General features: G+C 35.8%; 1 long non-coding RNA gene across 1 annotated transcript; it reads left to right on the top strand.

Moving 5' to 3' along the window:
• Nucleotides 1-584: 584 nt before the first annotated feature.
• Nucleotides 585-4,576, top strand: LOC124894703. The gene is made up of 2 exons (XR_007051312.1): nucleotides 585-2,334; nucleotides 3,873-4,576. It is a non-coding gene; the product is annotated as an uncharacterized LOC124894703 (long non-coding RNA).
• The last annotated feature ends 1,358 nt before the right edge of the window (nucleotides 4,577-5,934 follow it).

Genomic DNA, 5,934 nt, shown 5'->3' with positions numbered 1-5,934 from the left:
ATTATAAGGAGAGATTTTAAGGAAAAACCATCCTTAGATGTAGTATCTCTTCACTACATCAGAGTTGATCGGCGTGGGAAACTCTTGGTTGTCCTCTCAAATAAAATTGAAGCTCCTCAGTGGATAATACTTTTCACACCACACATGGTCCTTGCCAATTCAGAGCATATTCGCCTTTGTATTCTTCTTGATTAGGAAAGATATGCTTGAGGACCAATCATCCAATCTCAAACATATGCGTTCTCACTCTCTTGTTGAATCTCGATATCATTTGTTTTTGGTATAACTAACCATTGAACACGACATTCATCCACATTTTGTCAGTCAGCATGAGTTGTTCACTATGAGAACAAACCCATTCTTTATTTCTTAGTCTGGCTTCTTGGATGATCCTTAAGTAAGGTTCTCGACTTCAGAGGGTATTACCACATCAATTCTATAAACTAGCACATAGAGAGTTTCCTCAGTCAAGTTCTTGATTGTCATACAATATCCCAATAGGGCATAAGGCAATATCTCATGACAAGCTCTTCTATCATCAACCATTTTCCTTAATATCTTCTTGATGTTTTTGTTGGCAACTTTTAAGGCTCTATTTATTTATCGATAATATTCGGTTGAGTTCCGATGAGTAATCTAGAATGTTCACGAATCTGAAGAGGCTATTAAAGTTTGCTTCGTTGTCTATGATGATGGAGTTGTTTTTCATGAAATCCACTACTACCTTCCTGGTCACAGCTTTATACATGAAAAATTATATCAATTTGGCAAAATAATCGATAGCGACGAAAATGAGTATGTGTCTATTTGAGTTTGATAAATCTATGGGTAAATTAATATTCGTGCCCCAGACTACGAAGGGCCAACGTGAACTTATAGCATTAAGCTCATGTGGAGCATACTAATCAAATCTCTATATATCTGCCACTTTTGACATTTTTGAACATATTTTCTATGGTCATCATCAATTGTCATCCAAAAGTAACAGTCTCAGAGAATTTTCCTGAATAGAGTGAACCTATTCATTTGAGGCCCATAAACTTTGGCACGTATCCCCACTAATAGTTTTGTGGCTTAAATGGATTCTGTGCATCTTAATAATCCTAAGTTTGGGGTTCTCCTATAAAGTACCTCCTCAGTTGGGAATTATTTCTTCATCAACCATCTAATTGTCTTTCACTGATTGTTGTTAGCATCTTTGGGGTATACTATAGATTCTAAATACGTTTTGTTGAACTACTGTGGCTTCCCATCAGCTTCCACTTCAACGTGTACACAATATCCGAGCTGCTACCTCTCGCTTATCTATAATAGATTGATGTAAATTTTATCCTGGTTTTGAATTATAGAATATCAAAAACATCAGTAGGATATGTCTTAAATTGATTTCCTTACACTTTCCATACAAATCATTCACTAATTCTGCATAAGTTGTGATCTTAGAATTTCTTACATCCCGTAAACACCTAATTTTATTCCTGCCAAGTTCAATTTTATTTATTTTTACCTCACTTTATTGTACAACTTCGTTCATGTAATTATACCCCATAAAAATACAAAAATAAGAAACTCCCTAATAAATTAAATCTCTAACATTCCCTTATTCCAACGAACCTTATCCTAACAATCTACCCCACTACACTACCCCACCTAACCCCACCCTCCTCAAACTCACGTTTTTCATTCATTCCTGAACGGAAGAATAGAATCCACTGAATATCCATACAGTAAAGGGAGACAGAGGAGGGGGATGTTTCTTTTCTTTTGATTCAGCACATAGACACCCATATATTTAATACACACAGCCACACAGTGAGGGACGGAGAGAGAGACGAGAGAGGAAGCAGAGAAAAACGAAGAGGGAGAGATCGAAATCGAAAAAAAAAAAAGAGGAAAATAGAGAGAAACAGAGATTGGGGACGAAACCAGTGAGTTTGAGGAGAAAAACAAATAGAAATCGAGGTGTTGAATAGAAACAGTGCAAATTCGGTTGATTTTGGGGTTTTCCGGCAATTTATCGCCGGAAAAAGTTACTGTCGGCCGAAATCTGAGCGTCTTCTCCGTTTTCCATTCTTTCTGAACTCGCCGGAGCTCCGGCGAGACGAAAACAACTTCATCAGCTTAAAACCAACTCATAAACCGTGTCTTGCTCGTATCGGTATTAGATTTGGACATCTTTGTTTCGTTGGTTATCTATCTTCGTCTTCTTCGTGGGTTTAAATCTTTCCGGTTGCTATTTTTGAGTTGAGTTGGCTCGTTGTTGAGGCTTTGTCATTCGAGGCATTTCAGTCGGAGCTCTAATCGAATACTTTGACGGATTGAAATAAAAATCAGGTCCAATTCTACTCTTGTCCTCTTTTTATTTCATTATTTACTATATTTGGTGTGTTGGATTGAATACAGTGTGTTGTTTGATTCTTGTTGGGTGACGAATAATTATTTGGTGTCGATTCATTGCTGGTTCCATTGTTTATGTGATGAAACGATATTCTGTTTGAGATTTGGAATAGGTAATTCAAGAATGAAAATGGGGGTGAGAATTGAAAACTTGATATAATTGATGAATTTTGGTTAATTTGATTCATGGGTTGTTTGACTTGAAATGGACGTTAATTGAACTTGGTAGTATCATGATACATCGATTGGTTTAGGTAAATATAGGTTGGGTAGGCAAAGTTTAGAATTTGTGGCTTTGGTTGAATGTTGGAAATTTCGTGGAATGTTTGAAATTTTGTTGAATAGTTTGATTTTTTTTTTTTTTTGCATTAAAAATTGTACTCATTTGGTCGGGGAATGCCGCGAGGGATTTGTATTGATTTATTCGGGGAATGCCTCGAAGTATCTTGTACTTAAAGACGGCGTACGATCAAGGCCCGAAACGTCGGGTGGAGTCTGGTTTAGGATTAGTTTAGGATCAGTTTAGAATAGAGTAGGTTTATATTTCCGCTTTTTTCTATTTTGAATTGTATAATTGGACTGGACACTAAATTTTGAATTATTTTGTTTTGTTTGCTTGCTTGATTGTTTTTGCGTGCTTTTGTGTGGTTTATGCACTTGTAATGTCAAATTAGCCGATATGCTCCACCAAGCGATCATGGTCAAACCACGGGATTGAGGGGTGCCTAACACCTTCCCTTCGGTCAACAGAATTCCTTAACCGAAATCTCTGTTCGTGGATCAGTCTTTGAGTCAAAATCGTTTTAAAAAGAATTTTCAAAGGTGATTTGGCAAACCGGATTATGCCAAGTGGCAACTCTATTTTGAATATAAAAAGTCCCTTTCGAAACAAATCTCATTTTATCACTTCAATAATAAAAACCCTTTCGATCCTTAAAATCTATCTTTTTTTATAAAAAAAAAAAAAAAAAAAAAAGGGCTGTGGCACATCCTATTCTCCTCGAACATGGTACAGAAGCCCCCAAACATTCATGTCAAGCATTAATACGAGGCTGAGTATGCATGCTTAACACTCGGTCATATTATTAGTGCACGGGAAGTATAGTTTTGCTATTTCTGACTAGAACAACTCTAACTTCTGAACCTTAAAGTTGACCGCTCCATCAAAGAACAATCTCCACCCATGGTATGCTCCAGTTATGTCTTCACCTATGAACAAACCTCCTCATCTGGGAAGTATGCCTAGATATGCTCATACTCAACATCAATCAGATTTTCCACCAAATAATCCACGTGTCTCGATGATTATTTTTCCTTATACAACTTTTTCAAAATGACTTTATGTTATGCAAATTATTTCATCTTAAGATATGAATATCACAAGTCATATATCATGTAGATCTAATTCACTCGATCATGTTAAAATGTCTTATTGTTGAGCTATGGCTTTAATGATGATTTTAATTTTTATGTAGGACAACAACAAATCAACAAAATGGACAACCCATATGGAAGACAAAAGCAATGGCTATGGCATTAAAGAATGACAAGTACTAAGAAGCAAGTGTTTAATCCAATCAAGAAGAAATATTCAAGAAAGATGAAACTTCCAAGATGACTCACTGAAGAGCAGGACATCAAATAAAAGAAAAGAACAAAGTAATAAATTCCCTACAACAAAGTCAAGTCCAAGCCTCATTTGTAAGAATTCAAGGCAGAAGAGAATAAAGGAAGAAATCTGCCACCAAAAGTCAAGGTGTGACTGCCATATTCTTTGAAAAAGGATTCTCAATTACCTTTTTCCAAGGATCAAAAAAATCTCGTGTTGCTATCTTTTCAAGTTTTCCAATGGCTAGCTTCTATACAAATATAAAGAAGCCACTAGAAAATCAGTAAGAACATACAAACAATCTTGGCCTCCTACAAGTCTTTGCTGTACTTGTAAATAAGTAGTGTACTACTTAGTGTTTTATGATGAAACAATAAAAGAGAGGAGAGAAAAATACTATTGGTGAGGCATTGTATTAAAGAGTAAAAAAGAAAAGAAAAGAAAAAAAGTGAGAAGAAAAAATTGAGTGTAGTAGTATGAACTCTATTCTCGAAGTTGTACCAACCGAAACCTTGGAAAAACATTGAAGTGAAGACACTTACTGCTCATTGGATCTCAACCAATATAAAATATCCGGTGTTATTTAATTTATTGCTCTACACTTTCCAGTACTTAGTTTTAGAATTCACTATCTGTCAGTCGACTAATTCTCTTAAAAAGTGAACTTCACCTCCCTCTTACTCCTTTGATTGCTATCAGAGCAAGGACTCACATAAAATTGCTTAACATAAAGTAAGAAAAGATCATGGCTCAACCATCTGCAAATTGAGGCTTTTTTCAAGGAGGAGCTTCTCCTAAAGACCTCCTTACTTTATTGACAAACATCTCTCTCACTAGAAAATCAATATGGAAACATTCATTAAGTCCTATGATGCAAAAGTCTTGAGAGTTTTAAACATGGTGATCTACTAATCCCTCCATCAAGGGAAACCAAGATAAGCACTAAAAATGGTCAAAAATCAAATGTAGTGATTACACCTTTACAGATAAAATTGCTCTCATCACTAAAATTATGATAGATAACTTTAGAAGAGCAAGAAACTGGCAAGATCACTAACTACAGAAATAATAAAAAATATTATAGTAGTGGAATGTATGGCCAGATTGAAAATGACTATTCAGAAGGAAAGAAGAGACCTTCTAAATGAAATTACAAAAATAAGGCATCCAGTAGTTGGAGTGATGAAGATAACTCAAAAGATTAAAATGACAATATTGGTGTAGTACCTCATATTTCCACCTAGCTTAAATTCGTCTAAAAAATATCAAAGACTTATTTTAAAGACTAATTCATTTTTATACATGTGGTATTTTCAAGATTTTCACTTTTTGTCATGTGGGAAATTGAATAAGCTTTCCAACGATATAAAATTCGTCTAAATCCGATAACTGGGTAAGAAGTTATTACTATTTCAAGTCCCCATCGTAAAACCGCGCCATGTTAGTCAGTGGCGCACCGCACCACAAGCGAAAATGGCATTTGTCAAAATCCAGTGAGCCTCCACGATTATGGTGTGTCACGCTAGGGCTCGAATTTAGAATTGTTCTTTTTCCAGTGTCTCAGTGCTATGTCTCCGCGTTGCGCCAAACTTTCAAGTTCCATCCAATATTGCAACGCGATTTCACCGCGTCGCGCCATCTCCCAATTTCTCAATTGTCACTTTTCAGTGACACGATGCGATAGCGCCGCATCGCGCCGGGTGCCAAAATTGAGATTTTTAATCAGTTTTAATTTTTTAATGTCAAGGGCCTTTAAGTCTTTTTCCATGGACCTAATCAGCTTAAGCACGTACTTAGCCCTAAAATTACATGGTCATATCATTACTCATCAAAATTTTTTACAAATTAAGTTACTCTCTCTCAAGCCAAGAAATCCTAACTCTCAAGAATCAAGGTAAATCTCAATAAATCCCTCCAAGAACTCCAAG

Source organism: Capsicum annuum, unplaced genomic scaffold, assembly GCF_002878395.1.
Source record: "Capsicum annuum cultivar UCD-10X-F1 unplaced genomic scaffold, UCD10Xv1.1 ctg76988, whole genome shotgun sequence".
NCBI classification, from domain to species: domain Eukaryota; kingdom Viridiplantae; phylum Streptophyta; class Magnoliopsida; order Solanales; family Solanaceae; genus Capsicum; species Capsicum annuum.
Note: the sequence above shows the minus strand (reverse complement) of the source record. Positions and strands in the feature narration are given on the sequence as shown.